The 18,880-nt window shown below is 34.2% G+C and overlaps 1 long non-coding RNA gene across 1 annotated transcript in view; it reads left to right on the top strand.

Annotated features, from left to right (window-relative positions):
• The window catches only part of LOC140444745 (uncharacterized), a 103,210-nt gene that overhangs the window by 33,198 nt on the left and 51,132 nt on the right, over positions 1–18,880 (top strand). The window contains exon 3 of the long non-coding RNA XR_011951331.1: positions 505–544. This is a non-coding gene — a long non-coding RNA (uncharacterized lncRNA). The remainder of the gene's footprint in view (positions 1–504; positions 545–18,880) is intronic.

The following is an 18,880-nucleotide window of genomic DNA, read 5'->3' as shown; positions in this document are numbered from 1 at the left end:
CCCTGTATGGGTGCCGGAGCGAGACTAGCCTGTGACCTGAAAATATTTATACATTTTCTTGTATGATATGATAGGTATTTTTAGTTCAATTGGCCAATAGTAAAATTGTAGATGTTTCGAGGCGGTGCGATGCGCATTGGAGTTCGTATTAGTCTACGACTAAGGGCACGCGATGACAGCGCCATTTTTTATCTCAAAGTAATTTTATTTTCTGTAATACATTTAATTAACATCGTTTAATCGACGCTGTTTGAATTTTTTGGATTTTAGTTGTGTTTGACCTTTTTAGATATAATTCTTTCTTTTGTTTTACAATATTTCTTTCTTCCACCACAAATTCAGAACCCATACCTTACCTTCTATGTACAAATTGTTTTTTATTTTGTGTTTTAGTAACGTCACATCAAATACCTGGCCTATTTTCAATCGCAATCTTATTTTCTTGTATTTTTAATGTTTTACTCTTAGCAAAATGCAAAATATTTAAAGAGACTTTTGTTGCAGGATACATAACAACCAAATGGCCGGAACGAAAACTAAGATGGTAAGTAAATTTTGTTCCAAACGTTGTATATAGTTTATGCTTTTCCTCTAATAAAGTTATATACGATTTGTTAAGAGAACTTTGTTTATTTGTAATCTACTCTATACAAAAAAAGAAATATACATAAATTTAGTAGTTTTGTTTTCGTAGATGCTATAGTCAGATCTTGGGGAGTTAACAAATTGAACCATACAAGAAACAAAGAAATTTTTTTTATTTACATAAAGTACCTCGACACATTAGATACAAATAAATAACGAAAAATAATATTTATATCACTTTAACTATTAGTTTAAATCTTATCGTATCAACCTGAGTGGGTTTTACAAACTGCATAGTTTTCCTGATTAGGGTTGAGAATTTCCTTAAGAGTAGGATTTAAGTCCTATTCCGTTTATTTTCTAATATCGGGGGTCTCGTTTAACCGACAAGACGAATGAATCCCCAAGCTGAGAACTGAGTCTCAACAGCGTGGAAACTGCTCTACCAGGTACAACATAGCGTCATAGCTTCGCACCATTACTTGCTCGAGTAAATGCGTCAACCAAATGTCCGAACCTGCGGTTCCTCGCGTACGGAGCAGGATTGCTATCGCAACGAGGAGTCATCAGTAGGGTAACACTAACCTGTCTCAAGACGGTCTATTCCGCGGTCTATATCAGTAGGATTCACTTTAGACTGACGGGTTGGCGAATAGTTTGCAGTCGGTGAGGATGTGTTTTACGGTGAGGTATCCTCTACTGCCTTTTTGAAAACGAATTTGAGATCGTTAGCTAGTTGAAGTATGGCTATTCCAGTACTACGGTTGGCTTCTTTGGCTAAACGATCTCCTGTTTCATTACCGTTCATTCCAGTTTCAGAGGGCAGCCATATGAGAGCGACTATTACGTCGTGAGCATAAAGATTTTGGTACCTTTTAGAGTGAAAATTGTGTTGATTGGATGGGTACATGGAACAGGGAGTAGGGAAAGAGAACACATGGAAATTACTGTTTTGATTGATGTTAGATGCGTTTAAAAAGCCCACCTATATAAATCACCTGTGTAAGCGCTGCATATTAAGGGTAACCGATCTTAGACTAGGTTTAGTGGTGACTGTAGTGCCATCACCAGTCATAATAGAAGCATCGATTGAGAGAATTAGATCATATGATTCTTTTTGTATAATTTCTAAAAATCCTTTCTTTATGAGAAAGTTAGGAGATTCGTGTTTGTTAAATATGGTGAGTGAGGTGTCTATTGAAGGAAGATTTTAACCCAAGGGAAGGAATGAATGGAAATGGGAATTGTACTAGTCAGACTGAGGTCAATATTTTTAAGTAGTGGAATAAGATATAGGTTTTATGGTAACATGTTGGACATTGTTATTGAAAGAGTTGTGGTAATTAGGGAATTAACGGGATTGAAGGGATTTGACGATGTTGCTACAGCATATGAAAGTTCAGTCTTTTAAAACAACTCATCAGAATTCACTATCACTATCAACAGATGGTGGTGAATTTTGGGGCAAGGGAGTGGAAAACCTTGTGGGGACATATTTACCATGGCAGTAAATGATTAGTAATCAGTAGTATAAACATATGGGAGCTGCATAGTTCGTTAATTGCAAGGATGAATAGAGTTGAACTTAATACAGATCGTTAAGTGACACATTTATTTTGAGGAAGAGATCGAGAAAGTTTACCGGTTGGCAAGTACTTCAAAGGTTCTTCAGAAGTTTTTTAGAAACGAAAGAATGTTACCATATAAATAGGAGAGTTTTCAATTATTTATTGCATTTCTGGAGATTAAATCAAAAGTCCCTTTAATGTGTATTTGAAAAAGAAATTTAGTTTACGATATCAATGTGTTTTGCGTGCACATTTGTTATTGTATTGCTCAGTAGTGTTTTTAAGTTTTTTCTTGTGTCGGTGAAGGAAATCAAAAACTGGACTAGAAGAAAATAGCACCAAGAAATAGAATCCCAATTTGATTATCAGTTGATTGTTGATTGCTTGAGAAATGTATGTTTGGAGAAGAAGAAGATTTGGTTTAAGTTATCAATGTGCTTTGCGAATACCACATTTATTTTACCAACATGTTTTGCTCAGTAGTTCTTTCGAGATTTTTCTTGTATATAGTGAAGTGCTGTGAAGAAATTAAAAACTAGACGAGATAAAATTGACAAAGGAGTACAATCACTATTATAGGAGCACGTAAAATGTCGAATATAAGTCTTTTTGTCGTTTATGGGTCATCTTTTACTTTGATACATCTGGAACTAACAAAATATAATTTCAAAGGTCCAACATTCTTTTCATTAAAATTTATAAACCACACTTGACGCCTGTCAGTCTGAAAATATATTTACCTTTCACTGAATATGTATAAAAAGTTTTAAAAATAGTTCATAGTTCGTAGGTTATATGATAATGGTTTTTGGAAACGGTCGTTTCGACATATTTAAATATGTATTCATGAGGACCAAGTTGAATGAGAATGAATTTTGACCCATGATTCAGCATGAATATTTAAGGGTTTTGTGTGGACGTACAGGGGCACACTCGGTAACAATAACTTGTAATTACAGAAGCTTTTGTTAAGGGTAGAACCAAATGTACGAGATATTTCTTTTGTGTGTTTGGTTTGAACTAATCCTATGATTGAAGTTTTGCCTCTTCTAAGAATATTAATACAAATTATTGGTTCTTATCGGTACGTGAAGTATCGGTATGTGAAGTTTCGAAAACATGTTTCGATCACAAATCCGCCGTGGCTACTGCCCCGACCAACGGTTTACAATATATCAGGGGTGGTCAAGCTCCTTTATCATCTGGGCAAGTTTTCATAATTTGAAATTTTTTACAAGCCGCAATTAAATGCGTATTGAAAACTATGCAAAAAAGTTATTAAAAAAATTTTTCACAGAAATTATCTTATATACTAAAACGCTAAGCCCTTTTCTTGTCCACCACTTTACTCAAAAACCATATTAGATAATTAAAATATTTTTTAGGAATATTATTAGTATTACGTATGAGATTGTCAAGATATACTTTTGGTACAAAAATTCACTTCCGGTTTTGAGATGACCGGAAGTTAAAATTTACTTTAAGTTTTAGACCCCACAATGTATATATGGATCGAAAGGTCTCGTCGAGACGAATCTAAATATGTACTTCCGGTTGCGATCCGACACCGGAAGTGACCCGAAACGCGCATAAAACGTCAAGATAGAGTAAATCTGACACCGGATTCGTGATCAGCATGCAAAATTAACTGCTAAATGATATCCATGTCGACATTTGATGAACTAAAAATTGCATTCCGGTTTTGAGGTCGACTTCCGGTTTCGTTTTTATTAATCAAATCAATAGAGAATTCAACGTAGAGTTCAAAAATGTAAGTTCACGAAATTATCATTTATAGTTTTTGAGTTATTGATAAAAATATTTTTACTTCCGGTCATTGTATATATTGTATATTTTTCTCGCAAAATAAAAATTTCATTTAAAAACTCGATGTCGAGTTGGTCCGCTAGTATTTATTAAAATCATAAATACAAGCACAATTTATGCGAGCGCATTAAATCTAAATATTAAAAATTAAACATTTCTTTTACTTCTTTTGATAATTCTTCAAAATTTGGTGACAGTAATTCTTTTGGTGTTTGAATTTGACGAATTTTAAAGTGGAATGAAATAGGTCGCGTAATCGACACCGAATATATTTTAATTTTAGAGCTCGATTCTCTTGCTTAATTCTAATTCTCCAGATGTTTGTTTCATAAATACGAACCCCTTCTCATATCAGTTGGCCCAACGTTAGACTGTAGCATTTTAAAATTCCTTGGTATATATTGAGATCCCCTCGTATAGGTTAAAACACCGAAAAATATTTTCAATCCTCTTTGCGTCGCCGACTTGATATAAGCACATTTTAGTTTGTTTATATTTCACGGACGCGTATTTCTTTGGTATTTTCTTTTGATCGAAGCCGCTTAATATTCTGCGTTTCAAATAAATATTCCCGTTCAGTGTTTTGTTTATACCAAGTTTAGCGAATAATTTTTAAGAAGTTACTCACTCTCGGTAAGGCCGGCCGCTATTAAATGCGTGTTTAGTTTTATTGGAGTCCGAATTTTCCTTCAAATCCATTTTAAACTCTTTTTTGAGTTATGACACCCTGCGCCGTCCTGTTGGAAGACAAAATCTTCCGCTGATGGTAAACGGTGTTCCATAATGGTAAAAGAGATTCTTAAATATTCAAATATTTTTCCGTGTTTACAATCCCATCGATAAAATGTAACTTTCCCACATCTTTAGAAGACATGCTGCCCAAATCATGAAAGATGCAGGAAATTTTACTTTTTTCTTCAGACAATCGGGAAGGAATGCTTCGTTTTTCCTGCGAACGACGCGACTCCTACTGTCTCCAACAACACACACTTTAAATCTGGACTCATCACTGCATTGTATTGAATCCTATTGCGACTGACCCCAATCTTTAATGCTCTTTTGATTGCATCTTAGTCTATTTTTCTTTTGTTGTAATGTTAAAAGTGGCTTTTCCTTAGCCTAAAATAAAATGAAATTTATTAAAAACAGTTCGTACTTATTTTTCAATTATAAAACTAACTTTGTAAGTACCAAATCCTAATTTGTGGGCCTTTCGGGGACATTTTGATCTAGAAACGTGTCTTCCAATAACGTCACTCCATAAAACGCTTAAATCCATTATCGATTTTTCACTATAATGCGTCTTAACCTTTTCACTGCGGCCAGTTATAAAAGTAGTATGGTTTCTGGTACGGCTGTTTCATGCCCGTGCTGATCAACACGGTTGCCGCAGTCAGTCGATGAAGTACTATGGCGTATAAATACGGTTCGCGCAGTGTATCAATACAGTCTATTCAGGACTGTATTTACAATTTAGTAGAAGTACAAGTACAAGTAACTATAAATTTGTTGCTTTTAGATTTTTGAAAAATAAAAAAAAATTTAATATATTGAAAAATTATCATTATTTTATTTATTATTAGTAATTGTAGCAACAAGGTAAAAAACTACAAACAAATGGTACACAAAACATTCAAATGCAAAATATAAATAGTTATAAATAAAAAAGTTTTGACTACATTAAAAGGAAAATTTAAAATTTGTTATACAATTGTATTTTTCAAAACATGGCGTAATGCATAGAGGCTCATTACAGGCTATGCCTTTTTTTAGGTCTGTATCAAAGATTTTAATGTCAGTATTAGACCCAGTATAAATAATAAAGTCTAAATTGTAGCCTGTCCCACAGTCACATAAAACGTGGAATTTAATTCCAAATCTGTGCCTTTTAGAGGGTATATACTGTTTAAATGCTAGCCTTCTCTGATAAAGCATCAAACTTTCGTCGATACAACTGTTTCTGAATGGATACAGAAATCTACGAAAAACGGTCTTTAAATGGTCTATAACGATTCGCAGCTTAAAAAGGGAGTCTTCTTTGTCAACGGTATTGTTATCTGAAAAACGTAACAACGACAATGTAAGGAACGACAAAGCTAGAAAACAATACTCTTCATCCACATCAGTGTGTTTCCAATTTGTTGAGACACCAGAATTTTGTTCAATATCACTATGTTCCACAACGAATTTGTAAAATTGTTAATTTCAACAACCATTGCTTTTATAAAAGTCAAAGAAAAAATGTTTTGAAACTACTTAAAACACTTGGACTACTTTTAAAAAAAAATTTCATTCACACACTATGATGTCGTTAAAATTATGAACTGTTGGTTGTAGATCTCCCTTTTCCCATTTATATAACGGAATCTTTTCACATTTACGACGTTTGGCTTGTTGAAGAGAAGTAGATTCCAAAGTTAAAGCACTATTTTCACTAACCTGTGTTGACGATGGTAAAGTCTCTTCATTATCATTTTCTTATCCAGATTCATCATTTTCTGCATCAGATTCTTCAAGAATACACTCATTCTCACTGTCACTTTCCATTAAAATTTCATATAGTTTACTTTCGCCAAGATATTTGCGTATACGAGCTGTTTCACTCAGCAATTGTTTTTATTAGTCAATAATGTATAAGAAATCTAAACTTAAGAATCACCCACTTATTTTTGTAAAAAAATAATACACTACTATTAGTACAGAATGGTGTACAATACTAGGATCATAATAGAAATAGACGCTTCACGCAAACCGGAGGAGAGATGCAGAATTCATTTATAGCTTAAAAGAAATAATCTTAACATTATCAAGTCTGTAATTTACGTCTTCTTTGAATATTCATAAAATATTATTATCCTAAAAGGTTTTTCAAATGGTCAAGTAAATTACAAATTCTTTACATTATAGAACTAATCCAAAAAATATGTTTTGACAACAATAAGTCTTTCATTTCGGTCCAACTTGAATAATATTAAAATATTTATATCGTAAATTTCAGGTAGTAAATAAAAATCTTTTAACAATACCCGACAATATGACAAGCTGTCTCGAACCGTCTTTACTATTAGCTAATTAATGCAATAGGTAACAAAAATTATTTCAATTTGAATATTTCTTACCTGTTAACCATTCTATGAAATTTGATAACAATTCTATTGTATTTACTAAAACTCATAATTCGACAGTTTTTTTCCTATTTTTCAAAAGGTTTATCAGCAGCTATAATTCACACAATTAAATTCTTAACGAAAATAAATTAAAATCCGCTGCTAAAAACGATCGTACATAAATACGGCGAAAGGGAATCCTAAGATTTTACAAGTAAATCCCTGTAGTGCGTACCTGTGTAAATAGGTGCGGATTTGTACGGCTCCCGCAGTGAAGCATAAAGTTTTTAAATGTATTGTAAATTTTGATATAACATGCTTAACTCTTTTCTATAGGCAACATACAATACGTAAGCAGTATCTGATTCATACGGTTTCCGCAGCGAATGCCGAAAAAGGATACGCGTGTTTAGCCGGTTCCCGTTGTACGGGCACGAAATTATTTTACGTGTATATCCGGTTCCCGCAGTGAAAAGGTTAATGTCCTTCTATCTGCTTCGGTTATTTTACTTTTTCGTACATTTCCAGGTTTTGTGATGACCAAACCTGCAGTTTTGTATCTTTTTATTACACTATAGCGTGTCACGTGCAACATATTCGCGATTTCCTAATTGAATTTTCCAGAATTAAAAAATCTAATAATGATTGAAACAAATTTTCTCATCGATAACTTTATCTTGACCCATTGTACAATCCACAAACGGCAAATAGCTTTACAATACGTAAAACACATTTGACATTAACTGACGTAATTTTGATGTCATTTTTCCATAGCTACCTCTGGATTTAACGTAATTATGAAAAAATCAACGTATGTTGGCATAAGTGACATAGCCAGGGTTTATTGAAATTTTTTTTATTGTTAAAAATAAATAAAAAACCTTAAGGATAATGTTTTTAATAAATATGGGAACTTACATGCAAAGTATAATTTGTTTATGGTAATCGACTTAAATTGCAAATTCGATAGGTGGGCCAACTGATATGGGAAGATGTATCTTCATGAATTATGATAATTTTAAATTTCTTCAGAAAAAAATTAAGAGAAGGTTTAATAAAATATTTTAAGTTTCTGAAATAATTGGAACACATTCGAGGAAAAGGACAAAATGTAGGTTATTAGAAGTAGGTAGGTTCTACCACTCAGAGCGTAAGGTCCCTTTTATCCATTATCCATTTCCGAAAAGGGAACTCAATATAACCTCATTGTCACTCACATCATAATATGTTTTTTTTTTGAACTAAAGTTTCCTGTTATTAAAACAATAAAACGTGTCACGAAACAAATAGTAGATAATTTACGAAATATTTTAGATTACAAATTATATTCGTATTAAGAAGTCTATAAATCGATCGATTACGTCGCGCTTCGCGCAGTTTTCGATGTGCAGTTTTCTTCTTAACTTCAACGGAAATGGAGTCAACAACGCTGCACTTTTCATACTTTTTGTTAGAAGAGCCACAATGTGATTCGCGAGCCCCGATTTAGTGGGCCAATAGGTGTAATAATTAGGAAAACAGATAATTACCATTGCCTTCTCTATTTTGCATTGGACGATTGATCACTCTGTATATAAACTATTGGTATTTTTTACTTTTTAATAATCTTGTCTAATCCACACACATAATAATCAAGTTCTAATGATATTAATATGCACTTCTCTCTTTGATAACTGTTTTATTGTTATATTGTTGGTTCATTAACAAAATCAATAGGTAACTTTTCATTCGGGTTAAATACGTCAATAAATACGACGATTTCTCGTAGTTGACATCATCAATAACCCCGACTAGTATCATTTTCCAGAACAATACACTAAACAACAGTAAACAATCCCCTAGAACCATTTACCTAAACTCCATTACATCGTCTAGATCAAATTCTCCATACAAATCGAGTTGCCATCATTACTCAAAGGAAAGAATGTCGTTGGCGGGAAGCCCTAAGCCCTTAGGGCGTGAAAAAAGGGAAGAAAGAGGAGGACCCAGGTCTTGTATCGCAAGACATCAAAATATAGTCTAGTCAAGGTTTAGGTCTTAGAACACGTTTAGGTATTCACGTTCATACAATAGAAATTACTTTATATTTAATTTAAAATTGTTCTTTCGTTCCGCTTGTCAGTTAATAATGTTTATTCCTTTTTTGTTGGAAAGGAATGGGAAAGGGAGAATGCTGAAAGTGGTTTTATAAAAATATATGAATAGTTTCATTAAAAATTTTTAACCGATTTTAAAGGAGGTTTTCTTTTACTATTGCGATATAAGTAATTTGTATAATCCAAATTGACGACAGGTTTTGTTTATGACATCGATAAAACGAGAATGCCGAAAGTGGTTTTAAAAAAATACCTGGAATTTAGTAAATAATAAATAGTTTTATTTAAAAATTACCAACCGGTTTTAAAGCGGGCGAGAGGATCTCCTTGTCTAAGCCCGGTGTCAATGAGGAATTCCTCCGACGTGGTGCTGCCAATTCTGATCCGTGCGGAAGCGTTCTCTGTGCTCACCTGTGCTAATCGCACTAGCTTTCCAGGTTCTCTCATTTCTGCCACGGTCTCCTACAATGCTTCTCTGCTAACAGAATCGTAAGATTGTTCAAAGTCCACGAAGATTTGGTGTACATTGCGGTTGAATTCCCAGTTTTTTTTCCAACACCTGGCGGCCCAAGGATCAAAAATACTATTGGCTTTTGCGGATGACGTGGACACAATTACACAATCCACCAGAGATGCAAAAGAAGTTTTCACCCTATTCGAAAACGGAGCCAAGGAAGTTGGTCTGAAGGTCAACGAGGATAAGACCAAGTACATGGTGGTTACGAAGAACCCAAGACCAAGGGTTATACAAAACGTAACAATCAAAGAATACAACTTTGAAGTCGTCAAAGAATTCAAGTACCTGGGAGCGATCATAACATCTGAAAATAAATATGTAGTGTCAGCCAGAATCATTGCAGGAAACGGGGCATATTACTCATTAATGACCGTACTCAAATCAAAAATACTCTCAATATCAATAAAAATATGACAATAATTCGTCCCACAATGACGTACGGAAGAGAGACATGGACTCTGAACCAGCGGAAAACTTCAAAATTACTGGTACTGGAAAGAAAGATACTGGGGACTATCTATGGGCCTTGCAGAGAAGAGACAACAGGAGAATGGAGAAGAAGACACAATGATGAACTCCAGACAGTATATGGAGATGAAAACATAGTATATATATATATATATATATATATATATATATATATATATATATATATATATATATATATATATATATATATATATAACCGGGGATCCTACAGCTTCTGCCGCTTCCCGCATTTCGATCGCCATCTTTTTCTATCTCTCCAGGTGTCTTCATCAATGGCTCTGTCTTTCATGGTTTCCATAACACCTTGTATCCAAGACTTGGCTGGTCTTCCTCGTTTCCTTCTATTACTTGGATTGTATTCCATAGTTCTTTTTGGCCATCTGTTGTCCATCCTCTGTACGTATCCATACCATATTAACTGTCTAGTTTCTATTCTTTCAGAAGTTGTATGTACTCTATTTGTTTTTCTTCTAATTTCAGAATTAGGTATACGTTCTACTCTTGATATACGGCAAGCTCTTCTCAGGTACTCCATTTCGACCGTGTCAACTTTTTTCTTTCCTTTTACTGTCATTTGCCAACATTCTGCTCCATATTTAAGAATGGGCTCTACAATTACTTTGTAGATAGTCATTTTAGTTCTCATAGTAGCTTTGTTGGACCAAAGTATCGAATTCAGAATTTGAACACTCTTCCTGCCTTGTTGCACTCTATAGTCTATATCTCGTTCCGTTGTTCCTTTACTGCAGAAAATACTTCCCAAATATTTGTATTCGTAGCACCTTTTCATTTGTCTAATTTCCAAATCCGGGTCTTCGTCTTCACTGCCTATTCGCATATATTCTGTTTTAGACATATTCATACTCATCCCCCATTTTTCGTAGTCATCTTTGAGCTTTCTAAGCATATAATCTGCATCTTCTTCACAGCTTGCAATTAGTACTTGATCATCTGCAAAGAACAGCGTTGTCAGATAATGGTTGTTAAGCTTCAACCCCATTCCCGCACATTTTTGTCTCCACTGGTGCAGCGCTTCTTGGATATATATTTTGAATAGGGTGAAGGAAAGACAACATCCTTGTCTCAAGCCTTTCGTTACTGTAAATACCCTTGAGAAAGTATTTCCTGTTTTTACAGTGCTTTGAGGACATTTATAGATGTTCAGTATTGCTTTTAGATATGTTTTACTAAGGTCCGTTTTCGTCAAGACACTAAATAAGAGTTTTAAAGGAACTGTATCATAAGCCTTCTCCAGATCTATAAATACCAGATGCGTAGGGAGGTTTCGAGCTGTTCGTTTTTCAATTACTTGTTGAAGCCGATCTTCCTGCTCTGAAGCCGCTTTGTTCTTCAATTTCTTTATACTCCTCTTCTATTCTTCTTTTCAATATACGACCATATAACCTTCCCAGCGAGCTAGTTACGCTAATGCCTCTATAATTTCCGCATTCTTTTCTGTCTCCCTTTTTATAAATGAGGCTAATGTGGGCCAAATTCCAATCGTCTGGAATCGTTTGGCCTTCAATTAAGCATTTATTAAAAATATTCACTAAGCTTTCCAAAAGAGCATCCGGTCCATGTTTCACCAACTCGATGGGAATGTCTCCAGGCCCGGGTGTTTTTCCATTTTTCATTTGTTTCAATTCTTTTTTCAGTTCCTCTTTGTTTATCTTATGCACCTCTGAGTTTTCGGTCATTGAGATATGGTCAGGTCTTTCCATAAATTCGTGCCTACTTTCTGTTAATAGCGTTTCGTAATATTTTTCCCACTTTTTATTTTGAATCAGGTTTATATTTCCCTCATCTTTTCTGTCTTTTCTAATACTTTTTATGAATTTCCAAGCGTGTGTCACTTTGGTTCCTCCTAAGCATCGGTCCATCTCTTCGCATTTCTCTTCCCACATTTCGTTTTTTCTTTGAGTGACTTCCTTCTTTGCTTCCCTGTTGAGTCTGCTGTAAATTCTGCGGTCTTCTGAGTCTTTCGTGGATAGTTTGATAAGCTTTTTTTTTGTCTATAATTAATTTTCGTACTTCTTCGTTCCACCACTCAGGATTTTTTCTTTTGTCAGCTTCTTCGTACCCCAATGCCTCTTTGGCCGCCTGATGAATGCAATTTTTTATATCTTGATATTCTTTTTCGGCTGTTTCTCTTCGAGTTAAGTGAGTTAGTTTTGAGGCTAGTCTAAGTTTGTAGAGGAATTGTACTGATTCTTGTTTGAGGCTATCAATATTATATCTTATCTTTGTGGAAGCTGCTACCTTCTCCTGTTCAATTTTGTTCTTGTTTACTTTCCTGTAGTGTATGGTTTTTTTTGCGACCACCATATAGTGGTCAGATCCGCATTCGGCACCACGATACACCCTTACGTCATTTGTTTGGAGCCTTTTGTGGTTGGATGAGATAGTCGATTATAGATTATAGATATTATTTTATTATAGATGAAAACATAGCTACATTAAAGCAAACCGAATAAGATGGGCGGGCCACGTACTAAGATCGAGTGACGAAAGACTCCTGAACGCCACATTCTGGGCCACATTGCCCGATGGCAGAAGGTCAGTTGGTCGCCCAAGAAAAATAAAGAGATGGAAGGACGCAGTAGCTAGTGATCTTCGCAAAATGGGAATACAGCAATGGGAAATAGCTGCTCAGGACCGAAAACAATGGAGGCAAATAGTAAACGGGGCCAAGACTCATATAGAGTTGTAGAGCCAAATGATGAACTGGTTTTAAAGGATGTTTTATTTTACTATTGCGATAATTTGTATAATCCAAATAGACCAGAGGTTTTGTTTATGACACCGATAAACGAGAAAGCTGAAAGTGGTTTTATAAAAATACCTTTAATTTACTAAATAATAAATAGTTCCATTCAGACATTTTTTATTGCAGGATTTGTGGTCCTGCATCATTACCTCTCAACTTCATTCATGGTATAAAAATCGGTAATCCTTGTGCTGTGAACTGAGACGTAAGAAGACTGGTCATGGTCATCTACTAATATTGCAGATATTTACAGATTTAATCAAACCGTCTAAAAATATTTCTCAAGCATTTTCTAGAATTTTAAAATATTTATTAGTCTTATCTGTAGTTATTATCGCAATATATTAATATTTAAAGTAATATATCTGTAGCGAAAAGTAAACATATTCGACACCGTGTTCCTTAAATCGGTGTCAAGTGTAAATATGCGTACATCCATAATATTGCCCTAATTTATAAAAATTTACAATTGAAAATATTCTCATATAAAGATTTAATTCGACTGGACTATATTCAAAAGTCTAGAACGATTGAGTGAGATGGGGGTCGTGTAATGCAAAGACATCAAATAGTCAAAACGAGTTGCAAATTGGTTTTGTTTCCTTTAAAAGAACTTTTCCAGTCCTGGACTTCGTAATCGTCTTCTCGACCTTTTATTTGTTTTACCAAATGATGGCATTTTAGAGCGTGTAGTTTTCATGAGAATGAGACTATAAAAATAATACGATAAGCTGAAGTTAAAGGGTAACGTTTTTAACTAAAAGAAACGTATGTATGCAGTAAAACTGTAAAGGTTGTATTAGGAGTACGTATTACTGTCATTTTTTGGTACAAAAACACATGCAGCTGCTTTAGAAATACCTAAAAGTTGAGAAATTAACTTTTTACTAATAAGGTAGAGGCCATTACATGAGAAAATCAAAATATCTCACTCGATAGGCAAATCAAAAATTTTATCTAAATTTAAATCAAAAAGTTTATTTAAATAAACAAATAATAACCAAGAAACAAAAATATCTTTTTGTTTTGATCTAACAAACAATCTATTTCTCCATTCGGTCCTATTTATTGATGCCCATCTCAGTATGGCATACTCATCTACAACTTACAATCCTCGAATTTCACTGATATCGTGTAGCTTTCATCGCTTTCATTTGCTCCAACTAGATGTCCTGCCAATTCCAAACGTCTAATTTTTATTGCAATTTTCGACCTCAGCTATTTGTTTCTACTTATTGAATTTACCAGGTTCTATTTTAATTTTACCTGACGCAAAGCGCTTATTGAACTGAACCTTAGAAGTGGAAATATTTCTGTTCTGTATGTTTTTAGACTCTGTATATACTTCTACAGCTCTTCCGATATTATGCTTCTTCTTCTTCTTCCTTCTTGTATGTAGAGCTTTAAAGCCTGTTTCTTCTTCAATATTAGCCTTCTAAATTGTTTAAATTATCGCACCATCTTTTTCTTCGTCTGCCAATACTTCTTCGTCCATTTGATGGTTCCACTTCTGTTTCCGTTTTGTCACCCATCCATTTATGTCTTCTATATTTCATGCTTTTCTTATGTTTTCGCTTCTCTCCCTATTCAAGAGACTTTTCCCTGATGTTCGTCGCAGTATTTTCATCTCTGTTGTTTCGTGTAATCATCTCGTTTTAGATGTGTTAGGTCTTGTCTCCGCCGTGTATGTTAATATAGGTCTAATTGCTGCTTTATAGATTTTTGTTTTTGTGTGTTATCTTAGATGTTGGTTCTTCCAGATTGTGTCATTAAGAGATCCCGCCGAGTTACTTGCTTTTAAGCTTTGTTGTCGTACTTCTTCTTCAACATCTCCGTAACTAGAAATATCTATTCCCAGATATCTAAACCTTGCTTCCTGCTTTATTATTTTCCCATCAATTTTGGTTTTACATCGCAGTGGGTATTTAGATAACCTAACGTTAAACTAAAAGTCACAGAAAAATGACCTAACCTAACCTAACCTAACGTAACCTAAATGAGGCAATAGCGGATATCACAGCAAGATCTAAACAACTGGCCAGTATAGAAGACAAATGTAATTGTATTAAAAAATATATCGTAACCACCACCAAGTCTCTGATCGCTTCCCAAAAGTACAAAAAAAGAATTGGATGACTGACAAAATATTATCAATGATGGACGAGCGCACACCATTTAAAAACAAAGACCGAACCAAACACCAGCAGCTTAACCGACAAATACGAAAAGAGTGTCGCAAAGCTAAAGAACAGTGGCTGCTAGACCGGTGTGCAGAAATGGAGGAATTGGAAGAAAAACATGACCACTTTAACATACATAAACTCATTAAAGAAGTGACAGGTCATACAAAACCTTGCAGTTTTAATAGTATTGTGAAGTACAATAAATTAATTACTGATCCCAAGGATCTATTTCAACATTGGAGAAACACACACACGCACAGCAACTATACTCAGACAACACTAGAAGAAACTCTGAAAGTGAATATAAAAGTGAACCCTCCCCCAAAATATTGAAGTCAGAAGTTGTAAGGGAAATCAAACAGAGCAAATCTAGGAAAAGCACCAGGCCCAGACGACATGTACATAGAGGTTCTAACAATGATGAGTGAAGACAATATAGACAGACGCCTTGGTAGATCTTTTTAATGACATTTATGGGTCCGGTCAAATACCACAGGATTGGCTTTAATCAACCTTTATACCAATCCCAAAAAAGCCAAACGCTAATAGTTGCGACCAATTCCGAATGATCAGCTTATTGAGCCAGGTCCTAAAACTCCTTAAAGATAATTCACACAAGAATATACAGATGTGAAAGAGACATTAGCCCCACACTGTTCGGTTTCAGACAAGGATTTGGTAGAAGAGAAGCACTTTATGTTTAACTGTCCTACTTCAGAAATGCAGAGATCGGCAAAAAGATGTCTTCCTATGCTTTATAGATTACCAGAAAGCGTTCGATTGTGTTAATCATTCAGAATTAATAGAATTGCTCCAGGAACGTTCGTAGATGAGAGTGACCTTAAAATCATAAAGAACCTTTATATGAATCAAGTCACATCTTTGAGAGTAGGACTAGAATATACATCATTTCTCAATTGAAAAAAGTTGTACTACAGGGTTGTGTTCTGTCGCCCCTCCTTTTTAATCTACCCCCCTTAATGCGGATTAAAAATTTTGACATTTTTATCCAATTTCACTTTCCTCTTCGGAAATTGTTCTCAAATTAAACGTGTTTTCTTTATTAAAATTGTTGTCAATTCCTATTAAATTGAGTTGAGAACTCAAAAATGAAGTAACGGCCCTTGTAGTATTTTTATCAGCTTGGTATACAACGTAATTATATTCCGAACTCTTTACTTAATATATAAGATACACCTCTTCTGATTAAGATTGAAAGAGGACTGTGAAAGTTGTTTTAACAGGGTTATAAACTCAACAAAAATCAATTAACCGTAAGTAACACTTCTATTTAATCTTTGAGCTGTTTGGCTTAGAGGATTTGATGGCGGAAGTGTCTTGTTCGACTAAATGCAATTTCAAAGTATCTGTTTGTATTATTTTGCAGAGAGTTTTAAGACTGCGTTATATCCAGTTGTAACTTTGGGAGAACTGTTTATATGCATATACCTCGCAAATATAAACCTTGTGTGATATTGCTAAGAAAATTACAGAAGTGCTGTTTATGTTGTAACGTATGTCAAGCCAAGACTTAGTTTTTGGATGCTTTTTGAGTCTTCAAAATCAAGACATTTTTTGTGCTTAAGCAGTTAGGATTTTTGTTCTCGAAGTGTTTTATAAACAATTTTAATATACAATATTTTAATAGATTAAACTAAGCCAAAGAACAAGCCGTTTTATAAAATTTTAATTTCAACCTTCCATATAAACTTCCGATTCAGCTTCAGATTGTACGCTGCTATTAAGACTCTTCCCAAATTCGTATGAAACATCCTACTGCAAAGTATAAACCATATTTCTATGCATAAACTGCTTTCCATTTATTTAGCAATTTATGCACCTATTCAAACACAGACCCGAACCCTTTCAGAGTTGCCAACAGAAAGGCGTGAAATCCGGGATAGTCCGCCATAACTAAATTTGAGGGTGGACCGACATGAAATTGGCAAACAGTGTATGGAAGCGCCGTAATAAATCAAACTAAGTCATTACTTCGTTATGCACGAATATAAATGAATATATGTGGTATCAGCACTTCACAACAAACAATACGTTCTAAATTCTAATATCGTCTAAATATTACCAGAAGTTGCATTTTTTTGTGTAAAATACAATTTTTAAAGAAGCATGATCTCACGGATGTGTGTGGCAGTGGAAATACGACTCCAGTAAAACAGTAACTCTGGTTCTGATGGGTTATAGAAATTCCACTTTGTGCAAGATTTGAAGCAGCTTTTGTTAATTTAATCGCTTTAAAAACGGTAGTGCCTTCAGTTAAGGTTCCGTCTCTTTGACGGAGTTTGGAAAACAACAGGACGATTCTCTAACATTTAAAGCTGTTAAGTTTGCTTAATCATAAATTATTTTACAAGGAAAAAATGTTACAAGTGTGTTTTCGCTGCCTTTTATTGCAGTATTATAACTGTTTAGACTGCTACAGTCGCACTCATAGTGAATACTCCAATAGTAAGCTGGTCCAGAAATAAGTTCTTTACATAAACTGCCAAACACATAAAAAACAAACACCAGAGGCACATCTGCACTTGCACCAACGAGAGCCAGAAGAAAACGCACTTATACAGTGGTGTTACAAACTTAAATATGGCGATTACCCAAAAACTTACATCGGTCAAACTGGTAGAACTTTTAACAAACGGATGAACACAAAAGAACAACAATAATTTAATAATAGAACAACAGATTTTATGTACGCGCGTCATTTATTCTTTTAATGACTTATTTCAAATTGTTTACATTCAAAATAAAAAAGGCCTTAAGCTATCTTTAAGAAAATTAACAAGTTAAAAAATACTGACATACTTAATTCTGAACTTACAGTTCCCCTCCCCGGCTTATTCAGTTGAAGACTGACTATAAAGTGTAAATTACCAAAAATAGATCAAGAATACTTTTCCAAATAAAATTTTGTGGAAATTTTAAAAACAAAAGTTTTCATTTTATTGTTAGAAAAATGAATTTTCATCAAGCTAAAGGTCGAAACCATCATTTAAGAGGGTAGGCGCAAAATTTCGGGCCAATGCTTTTTAAATGCATTCATTTTTTTCGAATTCTGAGAAAACTAATAAGTATTTTTGAAAAATTTAAACGCAGAATGAAAAAATACATTATTAATGAGGGCCGTAAGTCCCTGAAAACTTCTATGTTTATTTTAATAAGTTACAGGGGTGAAAAAGAAGAGAAAATTTAGTGATTTTTAATTTCAAATATCTCATTCAAAAAAAAAAATTGTTTATTCTAAGGGACTTTCGGCCCTCGGTAATAATGTAATCTTTCATTCTGCGTTTAAATTTTTCAAAAATACTTGTTAGTTTTCTCAGGATTCGAAAAAAAAAAATGAATACATTTAAAAAGCATTGGCCCGAAATTTTGCGCCTTGGCTTCCAAACTGGTTATTAACAGTGTATTGAAGTTTCGTTGAAATTTATTTATGCGCTGCAGTATGATTCTGATTAAGAGACGATCAAAGTTTGTCATTTTGTTGATAATAAGCAATTTATTTATACATAAGTGTTCTTCGTTGCTTGATATATCGTTGCCATTCAAAGAGAATAAGACACGGATACCCGATATGCATGTATATTTATACCCAATTTAACACTGAGAGCTTCAAATTGTATATGCAACTGGATGGTCAAGCATTATCATAAATGCATAGGCATTAGAGTCCTCGATGACAGCGCAGATATTTATGGGAATGTTATATATGCGTAGACCTTGTAG

This window comes from Diabrotica undecimpunctata, chromosome 6 (genome assembly GCF_040954645.1).
Source record: "Diabrotica undecimpunctata isolate CICGRU chromosome 6, icDiaUnde3, whole genome shotgun sequence".
NCBI lineage: Eukaryota > Metazoa > Arthropoda > Insecta > Coleoptera > Chrysomelidae > Diabrotica > Diabrotica undecimpunctata.
This window is presented reverse-complemented; position numbering and strand designations above follow the sequence as displayed.